This window comes from Misgurnus anguillicaudatus, chromosome 20 (assembly GCF_027580225.2).
Source record: "Misgurnus anguillicaudatus chromosome 20, ASM2758022v2, whole genome shotgun sequence".
Lineage (NCBI taxonomy): Eukaryota > Metazoa > Chordata > Actinopteri > Cypriniformes > Cobitidae > Misgurnus > Misgurnus anguillicaudatus.
Genome location: NC_073356.2, coordinates 6,355,877 through 6,378,124, shown reverse-complemented (window position 1 = coordinate 6,378,124; position 22,248 = coordinate 6,355,877). Strand labels below are relative to the sequence as shown.

The 22,248-nt window shown below is 38.2% G+C and overlaps 1 protein-coding gene, 1 long non-coding RNA gene and 1 pseudogene across 10 annotated transcripts in view; 2 read left to right on the top strand and 1 right to left on the bottom strand.

Annotated features, from left to right (window-relative positions):
• Nucleotides 1–22,248, bottom strand: part of thrb (thyroid hormone receptor beta) — a 117,014-nt gene that overhangs the window by 71,268 nt on the left and 23,498 nt on the right. For 2 of the 9 annotated variants that reach the window (XM_073858036.1, XM_073858037.1), the window contains exon 2: nt 7,262–7,323. The exons of the other annotated variants lie outside the window; for them this stretch is intronic. The gene's annotated coding sequence lies outside the window, so the exon portion shown is untranslated. The remainder of the gene's footprint in view (nt 1–7,261; nt 7,324–22,248) is intronic. 9 annotated transcript variants of the gene reach the window in all.
• LOC129455554 (uncharacterized) lies at nt 2,850–6,508 on the top strand. Its single transcript, XR_012359530.1, has 4 exons — nt 2,850–3,106; nt 5,304–5,570; nt 5,709–5,770; nt 5,931–6,508. It is a non-coding gene; the product is annotated as an uncharacterized lncRNA (long non-coding RNA).
• On the top strand, nt 7,707–14,868 carry LOC141351611 (zinc finger BED domain-containing protein 4-like; annotated as a pseudogene).

The following is a 22,248-nucleotide window of genomic DNA, read 5'->3' as shown; positions in this document are numbered from 1 at the left end:
ACAGATCTGAAATTTACTTGTGGTGGTAGCTCGTGAAAAGGGCAATCATTATATCCACCGACAAAAAATGGTCTACTATACATGTGACAAAGAACTAATAATGTGTGACACAACACAATACTTTGATTTATTAAACATTAATATTAATTTCACATTATAGTTCATTAATCTAACCACCCCAAACTTTCTTTGCCATAAACAAAGCTGACACTGTTTGTTAAAGCACCACGAAAACACTTTATGTTTTTGCACTGATATATGAAGCAATTTGATGACCCCTTTTATCAAACTCAATTATATACAATACTATGTACAGTATATTAATAGACAGTGCAGGTCTATAGATTATAAATGTGACTGATGTTATAATGTTAATAATTTCTATTAGTTAGGCACTTTTACTGCTTCTGCTTTCTATTTCTCTTTTGCCGATTAAAAAAGCTTAATCCACTCATTATTTCAGATTTAAAAGTCTACGTGCTGTCCCGATGACAGACTTTACATTACACCTTTGCGTTTTATATCCTGAGTCAGCTAGAGCTTTGCTCATTCAGTATTAGCACTGCTTTTTGCTACAATCTCTGTGCAAACTGTTTAGATTTTAGTAAAGATATGGTCTATTAATAGTAAGATTATAAAAAAATGGGATAAAGAAAAAATGAAGCGGCGCGTGGTCGTGACAAGAGCCAGCTGTTATCGCCAAAGAAACCGGAGGCACGCTGACATAGGACTCGAGCTTTGCGCTAGCGGCCGTTCTCCGATCGACTCTGGTTTTACACACAATATTAATCAGACTTGGGACCCGAAGTAATGAACTAGGACCGACCCGGAACCGACTGACCATTTAAAATATAAACCCGGAACCGTACGGGTCCCGCGTCCTCAGTGAAGAAAGAACTCTAATGGTAAAACTCTGCTCAAGTTCAGAAACATGAAAGGATACAATGTGACACTGAGGTTGCTTCGCGTCGCACCCAATTTATTGAGAAACAGAGAGCACGTGAACGGACACTCAACGGGAGAGACACAACGTGCTTGCACGCAAAATGAAGCCAACTTGGATGCTATAAACACATATGCACATAAGCATATGCGACCATTTTGGTCGCAGTGTAGTTCCCTGGCTGCTTAGTTACCTCAGTATGTGCTGCAGTTGATCCAGTTTGCCGCGCTGGATGATGAGTTTATGACGCGTGCATCATCTTCACAGTCACCCGGCCCCCACCTTTCTATCTCTCGCGCACGCTCTCTCTCGCTCACGCTCTCTCTCTCTCGCTCTCTCTCTCTCTCGCTCTCTCCAAAACACGGGTCATCCAGTCGAGTTCAGAAAATACGGAAATTCGTAAAGTGATTTTTTTTACCTGGGCGGATCGCAATTTACCTGGGCGCACCGCCCAAGTAGAGCCTATGTATGGGAAACACTGCCGTACGTAGGTCAACAAACTCTCAGACTAAATATAAAACATCTTAAACTGTGTTCTGAAAATGAACGAAGGCCTTACGAGTTTGGAACAACATGGGAGTGAGTCATTAATTAATGACATTATTTTCATTAATGGATGAACTATCCCTTTAATATACTAGGTCTTCTGGGTATTCTGTGCATAGAAAATTCACACAATCTGCACAAGATACTAACTGCCAATGCAGCTTTTGCCAGACACGTACCAAAAACTAACAGTTATGCATCAACGCCTATTCTTCATTCAGAAACATGGACGGCCTACTCACAGTGAGGCAATTAAAAGAAGGTAGAACACGTACCATTATTCCTAAACACCAGATGTAGCATCTGCCGCTCTGTATATCCTGATAAATCTGAATGTTAGATATGAGGGACTGAAGTATCTTTTTAAACCAGATCCAAACTGTTTCAGGCCTCATTGGCATTAAGATGTGATCTGTATCAAGAAGTTGTCTACATACGTACTAAAAGGCAAGTGTAAACGTGTTTGTGAGCACAGTGTTATTCAACCTGGTACAGAGCAGAGGTAGTCGAGGACGCATTGTGATTGGATCTCCATTTAATGTAAACACAATCCTGACATCATATCTGAATTCACAGGTCAAAGTCACATTAAACCCCACACACTGCAATTATTCCCTCTGTTTTGAAGGCTGTCAGAAAGAAAGAAGAACATCAGGCTGTGGATTAGATGGATATATAGTGAAAAGTTTGCGAAAAGTTGCCCAGACATTTATGTCCAATTTTCTCACACATCTGATATAGTGTGACCCCTTGAACAGGTGATGAAGAAAATTGCGTATTTTGTATCTAAATAATAATGCTGTATTATAACTGCACATAGAAAGCAAGTTGTTTTTGAGGCTGCGTGTCATGTGACTCACTCTTAGCCCAAAAGGCCTGGATTTGAATCATGTTTTTCTTTCTGCCCTAATAACAGCCGGCTGAATGTAGATATTAAAGTGGTTATGTAATGTGCTGGCTTGCTATTCTCTGCTTTTTATTTTTTATATCCGCATCCCTTTATTCATTTAGCAGATGCTTTTTAATAACTTAAAAATGAGAGTGTGTTTAAAGTGAGTTATAAATGTAGTCCACAAATCCATGTTTACAAGTAGAACTAAAGTTGAAATTAGGAAAGATGAATAAGTTGTCTATGTAAACAGAGTTAGACTGTGGAAAAGTTGACAGTTAGGGCAGTGTTAAAATATTTTTAACAATAGAAAACTGGCAGCTGTGGTATATTTCAAAAATTCGGAACTGTTTTTTTTTCATGACAAAGTTTTGTAAACTTCCCAATTCTTAAACCATGTATTTAATTAACCGTAGGTACACTGTTAGGTGTCGCTGTAGATTTAGCAGTATATTACTTTAAAAATCCACAGTACTATACTGTATGTGTACATTATAGTAAAGTACTGCAGATCATAATGCATTCTGGGTAAATTTGTTTGAGCGGGAACATTTTACGGTATATTTTGGTCTTGGTTTAACCTTGCTGTAGCCATTGCTGTAATGTGCCAGGCAATAATACAGCGTTAGTGTAATCAGAGAAAGTGCGCCAACGTCAAATCACACGTGGGAGGGAGAGCACAACACCTGGCTGCAGCTGAAGGAGGACGATTGATTTCTGGCAGTTCGGTAAGTTTGGTATATTTTCTGTTTCATGAAAACTTAATTTTTGGTATAAGAATTTTGTCAATAGTTTATCATATTGTTTTAAACGTCCAATGAGAGAGAAAATGCCAACAAAGTTTCAATCTCCCTCAGAAAGTAAGCTAACGTTACACATAGATGTCTACCGCTGCTTAACCTTGCTTTACACATCTTAATTAATGAATATAGGGTTGTTTTAACTAAATTATGAGGGTTTTGGTGAGTTTATATTGTGTTGAAAGTGTGGTGACAATGAAACTATTTTTAACGAAATGGACAAAGACAAGCTGCCAGCGCGGTCTTGTGGTTCCAGCTTATGGTTGTATATCTCGGTGCTTTATCTGTTTAGTTAGCGGCAGAGAGAAGTATTAAGTTCGACCGTTTGGCAAGGCTGACTCGTAGATTTACGTTAGCTGTGCACGTGAAAAAGCAACATTTTCATATATCAATCAATAATCTGTATTTGCGATTTTTTCAAATGTGAAAAGTTGGATATAAGAATATCAACATAGTTTGTAAACAGACAGGACTTGAAACTCCGTAAACTTAATATCCAACACAGCATACTGTAGTACCGAACTACTCCACAGAAGAGAAACCAAGAAACCTCATAACGTTGTTTAAATGGATATATATCGCACTCATCACAGTTGTAAATGAGGCCAAATATTCAGATCTGGGCTCATCTTACTATCAGATGAATGAAAGGGATTGCCGCGCTTTTTATTGTTATCATTACGGTATATCAGCAAACACAAAGAATATCTTCAAATCGTTTTACACGCCCAATAAGTTGTCCAATACATTTTGTATGACATATTGTTTCCACCACTCCAGATGCATTACATGCAGTATATATAAGTATCCAAAACACCTCAAATCAATGAACGAAAGGAGAATGGGCTCCGCATTTACGTAATAGCATGACTGGTACCTTGTCTTCTCGTCTCTGTCATCTGATCCTTTATCTCTGGATCTAAAATAGTCCATTATAACAATGTGTAGGACACTGGCATCACCAGGATTGCTCAGATTGAGGCAATCATGTCTATCCTTAAAGTGAGCAGATACTAACTTTGTAAAAAAATATATGTGTGAAATAGTCCGTGTTAGGGGCTAATTACACCAAATGCACTTTAAAACGCTTGGAAACGCAAGGCACGACGCACTGCCTTTAATAAAAAAGAGCAGTGCGACGCGGCTTTTTATATTGCTAAGCAACCACCGAGTCAGCTGTCTTGTCAATAAAATATTGAAGTGTGAGCGCTCTTTTGCTGTGAACTTTCATATTAGCAGAAACTTTAAAAAGAGGGCGTTTGCTCTGACCTTGTTTGAGGATGAGAGGTGAACAAACACGCAGGAGAGAATGAGCGAGTGGAATCCGGATCTTCAAAGCAACTGTAAACTTCCCTCACCACAATGTAAGGCACGCCTCTCCCCTCATTCGATTGGACAATGGAAAGACGCGAATGACGTCCGGCGCTTCTCCGCTCTCACGCTCCTTCAAAAGCGCGTGCTGCGGCTGGCGGCAAAAACCGCAAGGCGCTCGCCGTGCATAAACAGCACGCAAACGCCCCCTTCCCATAGAATATCATTAAAAAAGGCACCTACAACTACCATAAACGCTTTTGGTGTGATCAGCCCCTTACACCACCCCCGTCCAGGTTAAACATTAAAGAGGCAGTCTTTTTACTTTGTCACAATAAATGGCTATTTTCTGCACTAAACGAGATATTTTCAGAGATTTTCTGTAGACAAGATGTTATAGAATAATAATTTAATAAAAACCCAATTCTGACAAAAGTTATTGACATTTGACTTGTATATTTTTCTGAAAATCTTCAAGCGCGATATTCGACGGGAATTTCCCAAATGCATCATGTAATAAACAGAATGCTTTCAAAATGTCAGCCAGTAACACATCATATCTTTTTGTTACAGCTCTAGCGTTACAGTTTGCTCCACTTTACTCTGTGATTCATGTTTTCTGTAAGTAACACTCATATATTTATATCAATTTGTCTCTGTTCACATTAGTTAATGCACAATGAACATTATCATTATTAATGTAATATTTTAAAATATGTTTTAAAATATATTGTTCATTGTTAGCTAAGGCATTAACAAATGTTAAGGAATAAACCCTTATTAACAGATTTTGTTACATTTGTCTTTTTTACAGTCTTACCATTGCTTGTAAGCTGGACTGGGTAAGATGGATCATCTTTAAAGGAACCAGGCAAGTACGATGTACAGTTACAAATTACAAGTCATGTATTTTTTCTACTGCAATATTAAATGCTTTCACGTCACATGTAAAAGTACACAGTAATGTGTCTAATCACTTTTTATTTGTAGTTTACCTGAGTGTCCTTGCACTTTTCAGGAGTTAGGGCAGATGTGGAGGCACCACGGGTGATACCAGACACACCCAAGCACATTATGTTCGGTAAGTTTGTACTTTACCACTACAGTTTCTTTAAAACTCATACACAGTTCCCACACACAACACTGTCACACGACCACACACGCCCATACAAAATTAAAGATTGTATCCAAATCAGTAAAAATTGTACTTTCTTTTCAGGACATTTAATCATGGCAGGATGCATGTGGATGCTGTCCATTGAGGACAGAGTTTCTTCAGAGGTAAGTGAATCTTCTGTATTTTAATGTAATTAGGTGTGGAACAGTTGAATAAGAGCAAAAGGTTTCAGAATAGGAGTAAATTCAGGGCTGAGTTTAGTTTTTTTAAGAATCTTTATCTATCTTATATTTCGAGACGCAATGTTTATGATATTTCTAACAGGTTTCTGGACAGAATTAATCCCAAAGATGGGGAAAAGTGGACATCCTGACAAGGAGCAAGCAAAAAGACAAGGAACTTGGTGCAGAGAAAAGCTGTGGCCATTAACCCCCATGTGAACAGCTTCATGCAGTCCCTGATAAGAGTTTGAATGGATGACTTCAAACTAAAGGCCAGTGTGGTCTGTCTGCCACAGTTTAATGCATTCATTTTTAGTGTTCAATGAAATTCAAATAGAATATTTAAGACTCTGGGACAGTGTTCTTTTTACCACAGTTAAATGTTACCTTTTAGTCGATGATGGACTTTAAACTGAAAACTTCAAACTATGGACCAGTGTTCTATTTGCCAGAGTTAAATATGTCTCCAAACGTGTTTATACTTGTTGATTTTATTTTATTTAACTTGTTTATATGTTTATTATTGTTTAAAATCTTGTTTTAAATATGTTTTGTTTCAATTAAATGTTTTTTAAATAAAATGTTTGATACAAACATTGCTTGGATTGCCTTTCAATTCATAATGTCATGTCAAGGATAGGATTTTTACCATATTAATAACTATAGATTTAAACCTAAATATCTAGCTATAATATATAATATTATTGTATTAGCTGTATTAAGTAATAAATAAATAATATTTATGGGTCAATATAGACAGTACAGTAAATTACTGTAAAAATAGACAAAATATTGTAAAAATACACTAAGGTACTGCTTTGTAACTATACAGTACTAATTTGTGTACTGTAAAACTGTAGTACAGTACAGTACTGTAAAACCAAAATACATTAACTTACTGGCAACCGTGCTGCCAGTACCGTACTGTGAAAATACAGGGAAATCGTTAACAGCGTAGTTTTCGCACACTTAGTTATTTTTTACTGTCAGATTTCAACAAAGTGTGCCAGTATCAAGTGCAAGGTATTGATCAGTGCTGTGAGTTTGTAAACTGACTTAAAATGGAAAAAAATAAATAAATGTTACTTTTTTTTAAATATATAAAAAAACTTCTCAACAAAAGAATCTAACACTTTAGACTTATATCATGATTAAAAATATGTATATTTTTAATGTTCTGAATGTCGCATGCACTCTATTTATTCACATAGTCAATTATTATGATATTTCTGGCTATTTTAGAAGCTTGGAGACCACTGTCCATAAACTACCACCTCTGTAAAAATAGCGTGGACATTTTGCTAAACATCTTGTTTTATATTTATAAAAAACGTCATATGTGCTTGAAATGACACTACGGTGAGTAAATACAGTATTTAGTAAAACAAATACTGCAGTTTATGTAGACGGCTGACGACATTGATGTTTATTCACCTAATTTCTAGGAACACCAGTCTGCAATGTCCGATGCATGACACTTGAGCTCCAGAGATGAACTGAAATGATACAAGCACACCAAAATAGATTAAATGGTGATGACTATTAATAATGTTTCCCTAAATCTTGTCATTGGATATTTCCCTTTAATCCAAACCCTACACACAAGTAAACATCTTGTCTTTGCATGTAGAATGCAGAGTTTCCCCCCTTACATTACCGCTATGGTAAAGCAAAGCCTAGTAAGATGTGTATCTGTATTCAAAAATACAACAGCATAGGGCTGAAACAATTCATTGAGTTACTTGTTTTTCTCGATTACAAAAATTCCTCGAGGCAAAAATTCTGCCTCGAAGCCTCGTTAAATTCCTATGACGCGCACTACGCACAGAGATCTGACTCACACGACGGACCGTTGTTCAATGTTCAGGAAGCACTAGGCATGGGCTGGTTACCGGTTTCAAGGTATACCAAGGTTTTAAAGAGTCAAGGTTTCAAAACCACTAAAATTTTCTGTGATACCGTTTTCAAGGTATGAACTGTGTTTACACAAAATGAATTAAATCATCTAATTGAATTCATGTTTACATTTTCCACTACATATTTGTGTCTGACTGACACCAATCATGATTTACTTTTAAACGTGATGTTACATTGTGGTACACACAATAACACTCTGGCCTGGTGTGTAGCAAAGTCTTATTCAAACAGTAACGTGCGGTTTCAGATCCGCAGTACAAATGTCTTTTCAAGTACTAAAAAAAGGGTATGCATTTTAAATGTTTATTTAGTTTTACCAATTTTCTTTTTGTCTCTTGTTTACTGTAATTACATTTGTGTTATTATTGGCCTCACTGCTCTCACAATATAGACATATAAAACACCGCTCAGATATGCTATTGTGTACATAAATGCCACGTTAGTATAACAAAGAAAATAGAAACACTCACTTTAGTCAGACGTCCGTTTATCCCTCCATCCTCCTCCACACAAACGCGTCCCCTGCATAATATCTCCACAGACGCGCTGCCTCAGCTCTTGGAGCTTGTGCTCGTAAACCGAAACACGTCTTTGAAATAAGCACGCGACCAGAAACATTCACAAAACAAACGTCCATATCCTTATCTGATCCAGAAATGTTAAACCGAAAGCAAACGGCGCGAGTCCGTCCAAGCTTATATACTCCGCAGCGCGTCTGCTCGTAAACCGAAACATGTCCGTGAAATAAACGTTCCAAACGCGCGCAAAGTTCCTCTCTTGCATAGAAACCTTCACCAAACAAACGTCCATATCCTTATCTGATGCAGAAATGTTATAAAGAAGCCACACAGCGAGAGAACAGGCAAGCTTCTCTACGCAGCAGAGGCCGATGGTTGCTGCTTCTTCACCGGGCTCCTCTACCCAGCCGACGCCCAGGCTCCGGCCTACTCCTCGGGCTTCTGTTCCTACATCTGCCTCAGCTCTTTGCAGTATTGTGGCTCATAAAGGTGCAATGAACAGCGGATTAGAGCATCACGCTTGTAAAATCACCCTCTTCCATGTAATATTGATTAACTTCCACTGTTATTGTAACATGAATTCTGGCTCGCTCCACAACTTCTGTTTAGCTTAGCTTAGCATAAAGATGGCGGCTGGTCGTTTTTTTTCGGTCTGTGTTCGTATATTTTCGTAAGTCCCACCCACTTATCTGTAATTGGTCTGAAGCGTGAGTGGGTCCCACCCATAGCCCCCACCTTGGAAAAATGAGGAATGAGTGTCTGTAGTCTTTCACACTCAATAGAGATACAGGATTTCCTTCTTTCAATGACGCAAAATGACGATTTTTACATCATTGAAAGAAGGAAGTGCCTCACTGAAATCAGTATTTCTCCCCTCTCAGGGGAAACTGAGGGAATGGTGCACGACCATTCAAAAACATGACTGGGGTTCTAACGGTACAAAGCTTAATGCAAATGGGTGAAGTTTCCCTTTAACATGCTATAATAAATTATCTGTGGGCTTTTTTTAGCTAAAACGTTACATACCCACTCTGGGGGCACCAGAGAATAATTTTAAGAGTAACTAAACCCCTGGTCAGAGCCTGACTCCACCCACTGGCAATATTTGAAAAATGCAAGAAAAGTGGGCAGATCCCAACGGACAGGACAAACTAAGGCCGTACCAAGTGTGTGGTGAGATCATAACAAGGGCGTGAGCTTAAACATGCTTACGTCACGACATATTTTCATATATGTTAAAAGTAAAAATATATATATAAACGGTAAAAATAGGTGTAAAAATTTGGCCCGCTTCATATTAACAATTTTAAAATCTGTGTGTGGTGAGATCGTAACAAGGACGTGGTAAGCTTGAACCTGCTTACGTAGGTTCGTACCGCTTATGTCACGGGGTACTGCGCATCCAATAGGAAAATTCAACTGCAGTAGCCACTGTTCAACCTGAAGAGGGCAGCACTCAGACATTTTTACACTATATATTGTAGTATTGAAACACTTTATATCCAAATGTCAAAAAAGTTACTAAAATCAATGAACAGCACTAATAAAGACCCATTCTTACAGATCATTAACTAAAAATAGTTGGTTTAGGGTTTTTGTGCTGGACTGAGCTTCCCTCCAATGACAGATTTACGATTAAACTGCAATTTCCTTACGACTGCCACTAGGGGGTGAACTCCTGACATTTATATCTGTAATGTTCAATGGAAAGGATGTTTGGCCTATATATCATTAAAATGTAAAAAATAATACATGTAGTGCAATTTTAGACATTAGGAGAAGACTGACTATATGTTGTGAAAACTTGACATGTAACAATTAATGAAAGTTAAAGGTCACGTTCTTACTGATCCCATTTTTTAAACCCTAGTTAGTGTGTAATGTTGCTATAATAGCATAAATAATACCTGTAAAATGATAAAGCTCAAAGTTCACTGCCAGGCGATTTATTTTCTTTGAGAATTCGCCTTTCAAAACCTACAGCAAACGGCCGGTTTGGACTAAAGCCATCTACTTCCTGCTTTTATGACGTCACTACAACAGTTTTTTTACTAAACTCCACCCACAGGAATACGTCAGTCGCCAGCTTAGCTAACGGCAAGCTAAACTGCTATCGAATCACAACACACAACACAAGCTACACAACAATTGTTCTTAAAAATTAAAAAGAAAATATGAGTTTTCAGTAAGTAAAAGGCAACATACTGGATACAAGAAGTGTGTATCTTTTTGAAAATAAATGCCCTGCTGAAAAAAACAATAAAACCATTAGAGAAAATTCTAATGGTTTCCATTAAAATACCAATAGGAACCATTAGCTTTTACCATTAAAACCACTACACTGTAGTGTTTTTTGGGCCATATTCCATTAGAACCAGTACAATTAGAATTTTCTGTAATGGTTTTATTGTTTTTTTCAGCAGGGTGTTTTTTAATGTGTTTTTTTATATACTATAACAAAAGTAACAAAATTAACACACACACACACACACATACAAACACACATATATATGTTAAAAGTAAAAAAATATATATAAACGGTAAAAATAGGTGTAAAAATTTGACCCGCTTCATATTTACAATTTTAAAATCTGTGAGATCGTAACAAGGACGTGGTAAGCTTGAACCTGCTTACATAGGGTCGTACCGCTTACGTCACGGGGGACTGTGCATCCAATAAGAAAATTCAACTGCAGTAGCCACCATTCAAATTCATTCTGAAGAGGGCAACACTCAGACGTCTTTACACCATATATTGTAGCATTGAAACACTTTATACCCAATGTCAAAAAAGTTACTCAAATCAATGAACAGCACTAATAAAGCCCCATTCTTACACAGGGTTCCCACACCTTAGTTAACTTCAAATTCAAGGACCTTTCAAGGACTTTCCAGGTCCACTACTCTCAAATTCAAGGACTAAATGTTTGGACACATTTCAAGTGAGAGCAAGGTTACATCGTGTTACCTTTAAAGATACATTGTTACAGTTCCCTTTCAAGGGAACTCATGCTGTGTCACTGTGGTGACACTTTGGGGACGCCTCCAGGGGTAAGTGCGTCTGAATGTGTATATCAAATTCAACCAATGGTGAGGCTTAACGACAAAGACATGGGGGATGCGGGAGCTCAAGGAAGTATACGTATCTGAAGTATCTGAAATATTGCCAAAGACAGCGTTACAGGGACACAGGAAGTATGGAAAGGGAGACGCAGCATCTCGTTCCCTTCTCAGAGAACAACAGTTACATACTGTACGTAACCCAAGACGTTTTCATGTGTCAAACACAACTATGCCAAAAAGCATACATAGAAGATCAACATTCGCATAGAAGATACAAGCATTTAAAGCGAATACTTAAGTTGTGTGCTTAAAAGGCTAGAAATTTTATGATATTATCCTAAACTAATAGAAAACTTCTTGCATAAAATAGATTCACGCACTTTCAATGACCTGTATCCATGTATGTATATTTTCAAAAACTTTCCAGAGCCTTGAATTATTTCCCCCAGATTCACAAACTTTCAAGGATTTCAAGGACCTGTGGGAACCCTGTTACAGATCATTAACTACAAAAAGTTGCTTTAGGGTTTAGTTATTCTTTAAAACTAGCGCTATGATTGGTCGAAGTCTTCTCTTTACAACAGGTTGCTTCCCAATGCGGTTACAACCATAGACGAGTTGCCTAGTGCGCAAATGCACAGACAATTGAACTCAATGGCTTTTCGCGTATTTTGAAGTGACAAATTGTAGCAGCGTAGTTTGATGTGTAAACACGTATCTGCTACACAAAATGCTCTTCCAGCAATGCGAACGGGGGTAAACACGGGGGATTTAAATGGGACTTGTGTATCGATACTCGCAGCTTAAAAACCAATACTTTCTTGATAGATAGATAGATAGACAGACAGACGGACGGACGGACAGACAGATTTATATCGCAGAATCAATAAAATCGCTCAGCCCTAGATGGAAGTATGTTATAGGAGTTCATGAGTTTTATGAGTACCCTCCTGAAAGTAAAAACTGCCTGTCTTAACTGCTTTCCTTCTTTTATAAGTTCAGGATGATTTATAATTCCCTTAACAAACATTAATGTTAAGATTTCAAAAACAAACTTTCAATCTGCAACTGATTTATAAACAGTATTACAAGTACAAACATCTTCTCCACTATTAATTCCTTTTTGTTTTCATCATGCCCCCACACTGTTTTGATTTTCATTCTGTATTAGTCTTTGTTGGCAGGGACACAGTTTCTGGCTCTTGTGTTAGTGAGCACTAGAGATGTCAGATTTCTCCAGGGTGCACAGCAACATTCCATAAAGGTGAAACATCCCACTGAACTGCTGTTATCCAACATCTAATCTACAATGCAACAATGTGTGTAAATAAAGCACGCTCATCTGCATTTGGGATCATGTACGCCAGACAGATTAATGTAACTGCCAGTTGATTGTGAAACCATTAATATAAGAGGCCTGCCCTGGCACATGGAAGCCATGCAAATATCGGGACAAAGATGCATGACTGTTAGAACTTAAAAGTCATCTGCATGGTGCAATCAAAAATTACAATCATTTCCGTGTATGCTGGTAGTGATGTGTCAACCAACTATTAAAAGTAAAAGAGCTGTAACAAATCTGGCCCAAGTGAAGGCAGATCATTCTTAAAACGCAACAACATAGTTGCTGCAAACTCTCCAGAACGGGTGAACTGGGACTCGGTTCCCTGTTTTGCGCATACATTACAGCTCGCTGTAAATGACGGATTTAATGTGTTTGTGCATCGGGTGATCGTTGCAGCTGGGCGGCTTGTTAGGCACTTTAACCACAGCACCCTTGCATCCAAGGCACTGGAAGCCAAACAAGAACAGATGCAACTTGCAAAACACCACCTCATTCAGTCGTGTAAGACAAGGTGGAACTCGGTCTGTGACATGTTTGGAAGACTACTCGAACAAAGCTGGGCTGTTACAGCTGTTCTGTCTGACCGAACAGTGACAAGGCTGCAAGATGCCAGAACCCTGGAGATACGAGACAAACACTGGCAGATAAGGGAGGAGTGTTGGAAACTTTAAAATGTGCAACCACTATGATGTCATGAGAAAAAAAGATTTCCAACATGTACCACATCATTTTTAGCCTGCTGAACACACACCTGATGAGAGTTGAGAATGACGGCCACAGAGTGACAAGGCAAAGGTTCGGCAGTCCTTAAGGGACCACATGGAGGTATTTGCTGTTGTTATTATTATTATTTTGTATTAATTAGGAGATATATGTTCATCACAGGTTGAAAAGGATGATCTAGTGGCCAAACCTGTGCTGATCGCATCTGTCCTGGAACCTCGCCATAAACATCTTCCTTTGCTCAAACGGAGAAAGAAGCCACAAAAGCAAAGCTTATCAAATGTGTGCTGCTTTGGAAATGGCCACTACGGGGGGAGATGAGAAAGCGGCGTTTGTTGCCCAAGCTGGAGATAAAAAACGTGGCCAAAGCAACACCATGATATTGCTCCTGGAAGGTGACTACAGCACCCCTCAACAAGCCACTGATTGTCCAGAAGCAGACGTTGACATCTATATGAGAGACGATCCTCCGTCTCTGGATATTAATCCTCTTGACTGGTGGAAAGCAAATGAAAGGCGCTTCTTGAAGCTGGCCACTCTGCGAGATGTTATCTGTGTATTCCTGGGACACCTGTGCCATCGTTGAGGGTGTTGTCTACCACGGGTCTGACTGTCAACAGGCTGCGCTCCAGACTAAGCCCACAGCATGTAGATAAGTTACCTTTTTAATTAAAAACTAGAAAAGGTGTGGGTAGAGGTAGGCCTGCTATGTTTATTTTACAAAAAATCTTTGTCTGAAAGGGAAGCCGGTTTTCAAACGAATTCAGTTTTCGCTTTGTCATCAGGGTTTCCCGCAGCACTTTCAAGTTCTGGTGGCCCGCCTAAGCTCGGAAACACTACCGTCTTAACTAGGTGGTCCAAAAAAATAAAAAATTTTGCTGCACAAAAGGCCATCAAGTGCATCTCGGAGAAAACCACGGACACGCTTCACACAGCGAGCAGGCACGTGTGCCACACAGCTGAAATAAGAAAGACGTGGTCCGGACCGTCACTGTCTGGAGGATAACTAGCCAGTTGATAAAACATCGCGGAGAATAGCCCAGACACGCTTCACAGCGCGAGCGTGGACGCGCGCCACATGGCCAAAATGAGATAAAGAGGTGGTCCGTCATGTCTGGAGGATAGTCAGTTGATAAAACACGTGTCCGTAAGAACTGTAATTTGACTTATTTTTGGGTTTATTTAAGCCTGTTATTGTATTAGTCTATAGTTCTTGCAAATTTAAAGTAAGTTGGCTGATGATTTTGTTGTTTAAGCAACCTGCTAGCTAGGTTTCACATGCCTGTTGATTAGATAATTGTTGAGCGCTCTTGCTCAGGTTATTTATGTGCATTATTTACATGCTACAGTAGTTACACTCCTTTAACATAATGCAATTCATAGTGGGAAATAATCCGCTTTTTAAATTTTTTTTACAAAGTATGTGTTCATTTTCTGTCATAGTTTCTTCAAAATTAAGTTTTATTTGAGTGTTTTAAATAAAAATATTTTAATTTTCATCACGACACGTACACTTTGATTGCCACGCCCCATGCCCGCCCACTCGCCCAACCTACCACCTTAACTAACACATTTTCTGCGGGAAACTCTGGTCATCTTAATTTGTTAATTAAGTTAAAAGAATATTTAGTGTAGGCCTATTTTGTTTTATTCATATTATTTTATTCAGTTTTTCTTTGTTGTCACTGTCAGAAATGCTGTTTTATTTGCTGTAAAAAAAAATATTTGAATCCAGGTTCTGTTGTTGAGCTGTTCTGTATGCTGCGGTTTGCACGTTAAAATAAACACGTGAAAAAAAGTTTTTTTGTATTTTTAACGGGTCACAAACACTCGTCAATTTTATTTTTATTTAATGCCAATTCAATATTATAATCTTATCAGTTAATGGTTAATACTCGGATAACGAGCGGCGGTTGTCGGTCGGAAAAATTAACCGAAATGAGCATCCCTAGAACATACGAAAATTAAGTCCATGTAGATGTTCTTTAACCTTAATTTATTGTATTGTCTTTATTTAACAGTTTTATGGGACACGTTTGTTGTTTTGGACTGGTGAAGGTTGAGAGCAGGGTTACCCTGGCAACCAGAAACATGTACTTATCTGAAGAGGAAACCAACTTCTCCTTCTTACAAAACTACGCCTGCACATTTAAGTGTCATCCTCATTCAAGTACTAGAGAGGCCATTAAAATGTTTATTTTAACATATCTTCATTTAAATGTTTTAAACACATGTTCAGTAAAATGAATTATTCCAACTCTGAGTCTGTCGTTCATGTTATTGAATGTCTGTAAAAAAGTTAAAGTAGGCAAATAAGGATAAGTTAAATAAGTTGTACTGCAGATGTCCGCCCAAAGAATATTAAATGAAAGATTTAAATTACAAACTGCTTCCAAACACAAAACTTTTAATCCATTACGTTGTCACGACATGACCACGACAGGCAGATTACGGTACAAAGTTATAACGAGGCGACAAATCCAGGAATTTTAACTCAACTTTTCAAGTTACGTCACCACGACGTTACTAGCGCACCAACTCAGCAATCAAGAGCTGACACAAAATCAACATTACCAAAGACGTGTGTTGTTGTTGTACAACGGATGTAGATTGTATATCCGAGGTAAAAGCAGACTTGTGCAAGTGTGTTTGTTTTATTGTGCATTTCATTTAAATAGACAGATAAACATCAAATGCTGTGTGGTTAACGCAGAATTAACCAGCAAAAGAGACCACAACCTTCTTTCCTGTTTTAACACATTTTTTATGGTGATAGATATGTAAAAATTACCAAGCAATGTAAAGAAAGGGAAGCATGTGTTTTATTTGCAGTAACCACTAATTTATGGTCTATGGTCTCACCACAATAACCATGGTATTTTATTTGTAGTAAAACTAGTAATCTTTTAATCTTTTTAATCTTACTCTGTGCTGGTTGCTGTTTGATCTTATCATTAAAGACCTCATTGTTTGGTAAAATTTATTTTGTCTTTTCACTTGTAATTTTGGTTGCCAAATATTTGATGCAACCCTGATCATCTTTGTTTTAAATCTTTGTTTAACTGAGCACCGTTAAACAAATGCCAAATTAGCCGCACAATGTGGCACTGATAAATGACTGACAAAAAATGCTCTTACAAGAGAAAATGTCACATGCACTTAAAGAATTTAGCATCTAAACTCTTCATCTATATTTAAAAACATTATAAACTTCCATTATCGGTTTCCAATAACTGTAAATAGAGTCGAGGTAGGAGAAAGGCTTACCTTTGACTAATGTTACAAAAACCCATTGCTTCAATGTAGACTAATTATCGATTCGTTTTTTTGATAAATGTATGCATTTTTGAACTATCATCTCTATCGAGGTTACAAACTCACATCACATTGATGTCCGTGTGGTCACGAAAACGTAACATTTGCACATGTATTTCAGCACTGCAGTTTAAAAACAAGTGATTTTAAGCTATTGAAACACAAACAACAGGGCTACAGTATATGCGCGGCGGTCGCCGTTTCTGTGTGAGAGGAGCGTGCAAGCCACAAGTCCGCTGCTCATTGAGCTTGTGAGCATTTTTGCAGGTTCATTGGCCTTAAATACACATCTGCATCAAACTGCCCACTTTTGCAAGTATCCTCATAAACAGGGTCATTTAGGTCTTAAAGGGGACATATCATGAAAATCTGACTTTTTCCATGTTCAAGTGCTATAATTGTGTCCCCAGTGCTTCTATCAACATAGAAAATGTGAAAAAGATCAACCCTGTAACTTAGTTTTGGTAAGCCATTCTCTGCAAGCATGTGAAAAAATAGGTCATTGTAATTTGGCTCCTATTGTGATGTCAGAATAGGATAATGCCGCCCCCTTTATCTGCACTATCCAACCACGGCACTGCCATTTAGTACAGAAAGAAATAGAGGAAGAAAATAATTCACAGCACAACTGAGTTTCAATTGCAACAACCCACCACCATTGTGATCAGTGTTTGTACTTCATCCGCTCATTTGCATTTTAAAGGACACACCCAAAAACGGCACACTTTTGTTCAGGCCTACAAAGTGACAATTTTAACATGGTGTAATTAATTATCTGTGGGGTATTTTGAGCTAGTATTGGGTCAAAAAGGGACGAGTCCAGCCCACTGGGTTGTAAATGAACCCTTAATGGGTTGTTTCAACCCAAAATACTGGGTTGTTTTAACCTATTGTAGGGTCAAATATAAACATTTTCTGGGTTAATTTCAACCCAGCTGCTGGGTTTGTCCCTTTTTGACTCAACACTGGGTTAAAAATACCCAGGCATTTTTTTAGAGTGTAATTTTTCTGAATAAAATGTATTGTCATCCATCACTGCAGGTCCTTCAACCTTTCATGATCAGCAATCTTGAGAGCAGATTTGAGAATCTAAACATCCTTGGAATTGTCAGTGTCCTGGGGCCATAAGCACCAACCTTGGATGATACTGCCAACATTGACCACCTGCAGACCCTTACTAGGACTTTACTTATCATTAGTCTGACATGTACTTTCTTCAACTCACTTCAGTTCAAGAAATCTGTTTCACCAATTCCCTTATGGAATAATTTGTTATTTTTGAGAGAACTATTCCTTTCATAATTGCTCTAAAAAATAAAAATCGAATGAATCATGGTTTAACTATAAATAATAAAATATAGGTATATAAACATGAAATTAATTCATAGCATATTTGGGTAAAAATATGTATTTAATTTGCATTTCCTATTTGTGCACACATTTGTTATTGTTAAAATCTAGGTTCACACTTATTGGTTTTATTAGTATATTTGTTATATGAAACAAATGCTCATTTAAAATATACAGTTTTTGGTATTCAACATACTGTGTCCAGATTTCTCCTTTGGGGTGCTTTGAATGAAGCAGTTTATAATTTGTCACTATTCTGTTTTTACAACACCTTAAGGCAAGTAGAGTCCATTAAAAGTTACTGACTGTACATAACAACTGTGAAAATAATTGTCTAGACTGTAGGTTTGCTATTAAGCAAGTATGTATCAAATTGTATTACGCGAACATTTATCAAACTGTTAATAAGATGTAGTGATAATATCAAAATAATTGTCTGCAAGATTCTAATTGGCTTTACAAAAGAAAGATGACAACTGATGACAACTATTTAAAGCAACGAATGGGCATCAGAAATACTAGTCATTTTATAAGCACTGAAGTGTTGTGACTTAATAAATATAGAGTCTATATATCATGGCAGTGCTATTATGATAAAGTGATTGTGTTTATATCTCATACAGTGGGGCAAAAAAGTATTTAGTCAGCCGCCAATTGTGCAAGTTCTCCCACTTGGGGAGATGGGAGGGGCCTGTGGTTTTCGTCATGGGTGCACTTCGGCTGTGAGAGACAGGGTGGGGAAGGAGATCCAGAGAATCACATTGTCTGATTTTTTGGGAATTTGTTTGCGATTTATGGTGGAAAATAAGTATTTGGTCAATAACAAAAAAGCAAGATTTCTTTCTCTCACAGACCTGTAACTTCTTCTTTAAGAGGATCCTCTGTCCTCCACTTGTTACCTGTATTAATGGCACCTGTTTGAACTTGTTAGCAGTATAAAAGACACCTGTCCACAACCTAAAACAGTCAGAATGCAAACTCAACTATGGCCAAGACCAAAGAGCTGTCAAAGGACACCAGAAACAAAATTGTAGACCTGCACCAGGCTGGGAAGACTGAATCTGCAATAGGTAAGCAGCTTGGTGTGAAGAAATCAACTGTGAGAGCAATTATTAGAAAATGAAAGACATACAAGAACACTGATAATGTCCCTCGATCTGGGGCTCCACGCAAGATCTCATCCCGTAGGGTAAAAATTATCACCAGAATGGTGAGCAAAAATCCCAGAACCACATGGGGGAACCTAGTGAATGACCTGCAGAGAGCTGGGACCAAAGTAACAAAGGCTACCATCAGTAACACACTATGCAGCCAGGGACTCAATTCCTGCAGTGCCAGATGTGTCCACCTGCTTAAGCCAGTACATGTCCGGACCCGTCTGAAGTTTGCTAGAGAGCATTTGGATGATCCAGAAGAAGAGTGGGAGAATGTCATATGGTCAGATGAAACCAAATCATAACTTTTAGGTAGAAACTCAACTTCTTGTGTTTGGAGGAGAAAGATGCTGAGTTGCATTCAAAGAACACCATACCTACTGTGAAGCATGGGGGTGGAAACCTCATGCTTTGGGTCTGTTTTTTTGCAAAGGGACCAGGACAACTGATCCGAGTTAAGGAAAGAATGAATGGGGCCATGTATCGTGAGATTTTGACTCAAAACCTCCTTTCGTCAGCAAGGGCATTGAAGATGAAACGTGGCTGGATCTTTCAGAATGGCAGTGATCCCAAACATACCGCCCGGGCAAAGAAGGAGTGGTTTCGTAAGAATAATTTCAAGGTCCTGGAGTGGCCTAGCCAGTCTCCAGATCTCAACCCCATAGAAAATCTTTGGAGGGAGTTGCCCAGCGACAGCCCTAAAACATCACTGCTCTAGAGGAGATCTGCATGGAGGAATGGGCCAAACTACCAGCAACAATATGTAAAATCCTTGTGGAGAAAACGTTTGATCTCTGTCATTGCCAACAAAGGGTATATAACAAAGTATTGACATAAACTTTTGTTGTTGACCAAATACTTATTTTTCACCATGATTTGCAGATGGATTCTTAGAGAGTCGGACAGTGTGATTTTCTGGATTTTTTTCTCATTTTGTCTCTCGTGGTTGACGTGTGCCTTTGACAAAAATTACAGGCCTCTCTCATCTTTTTAAGTGTGAGAACTTGAACAATTGGTAGCTGACTAAATACTTTTTTGCCCCACTGTACATGTCTTCATCTTTTTACAAAATGCTTATTTTTAGTAAAAGTATAAAAAGAGGCCTTTGAGTTTGATCCATCTTTTGAAAGCATATACCAACTTCCTACAGTATGTGTGGAAAAACAAGTATATTTGAAGAGTTTGGTTCCAAAACGCGATAAACGCCATTTAAAAAAAAATAAGTTACTGCCACAATCAGTATTATATCAGGTCAGTATTTAATTGTCTTACGCAAAATACAATATCCGCCATGTTATTCTGTCATCTTTTCTCTCTTTTTTTCCAAAACGCAATAAACGCCACTCCTCCTTTTCTGCAGAATGCAATAAATCCGCTCCACAAATTACAGCGCACCATTTCACGCATTGTAAACAAACAATGGTGGCGCGTTAAGTACACGGAATCCTAGTTTTCCTCATCTACTTTGTACTTCGTGATCAACAAACAAACAAAAACAAAATAATACTTTAATAGCATTGATAAACCTGTGGTGGTTTTCTGTGACGGGAAAGAAACCATCAACATCTAATATTTTTTGCGAGAGGCACTCGGGAGCCGGTTGCTTGTTCTACCGACAGCATCAAGTATTGCTCAGCTAAAGGCGGAGTGCACAATGTTTGAAAGCCAATGTTGATATTTGAAATCACCTAAACAAACACGCCCCTACCCCAATAGAATCTGGACCTTCTTTTAAAAGACCCGCCCCGCACATACGCAACCCGACAAGGATGTCGGTTAGTAGACACGCTCCTTACTGCTGATTGGCTATAAGTGTGTTTTGTTAGTCGGCCCGTCTCCTTTTCCAAAGCGTTTTTCAAACATTGTGCACTTCGCCTTTAAGTTTTGAATAGCACACAACCCTGCTGCTAGTTTACTGTATGTCATGATATTTAGATATGAAACAATTGAGCTTGTCAGAAAGAAAGTGCCACACTTAAATAACTCAAGTCCATGGCATGTCCTCATTGTTCACAGAGTAAAACACATTAAATATTTGCATTCCCGGAATAAGGGTGCACAATTTGATTATATTTAAATCCCTTTAAAATCTATTTTGCTTGATGTGGCCAGTAGAGGTGGAATCACAGTAAGAGTAAAAACAAACAGTCTATTCTCTCCAACGAATCCAAACAATTATACTGTAAACACCACCTTCTCTGCTTCCTTAAAGCCCCTTTGTAGTTTACCAAAGAATTTTACAATCAATGCCATCAAAGTTCAGCAATGCTAAAAACACAACACAAACTTGTGGAGCGTAATGATTTGCATTATAACACATTTTTTTAAAAAGCATAAAAATCATGTTTGTTTCATTCCTATGATGGCATGTTTTATGCTAAGTGTACTTGTGAAATGTGTGGTAAAATTGACCCAGAGCCTATAATTTGAAAAAGAGACTGACTACACTTTCAATAGCCCTTAACACACCGATTACAGAAAATGCATGGAAAATGTCTCCGGGATTTGTCCAGGGATCGTTTTATTTCGGTTTATTCACTCACTACTGGTGTTAAACGGTGGTCAGTCTCTCACCAATTACATCACTTGCCCACCGCGGCACCACCACCCACCGTTATTTAGATTTTTTATAGTAACAAAATCATTTAGTTCAGTAAAGAGCAGCCACGACAATTGAAAACTGAAAGTGTTTGCTCAATTCAGTGGAAGCAGTACAGATGAGCAGCAGGTGTCAGATTTCATTGACATCTTTATTACTTAAAGTGAGTAAGGCGACTTGAGCTGACTGACAAGACGATGGCGGTAATGCTTGCTTGATAATTTTTTTAATTTTTTGTTTTGTTTTATGTAAGCATGTTTGTCAATGCTTTGTTGTTGTGTTTTTCACTAAGAATAATACTGATCCGACCATTTAAGCAAAATGCGCTTCTAAAGCTTGGGATGGGCAGGCTTCCATTCAGACGTCAGAAGTACCAGCGCACACGGGGACAATTCAAGCACTTCATTCAAATAAGTGCATTGCTGCTAATTTACAGT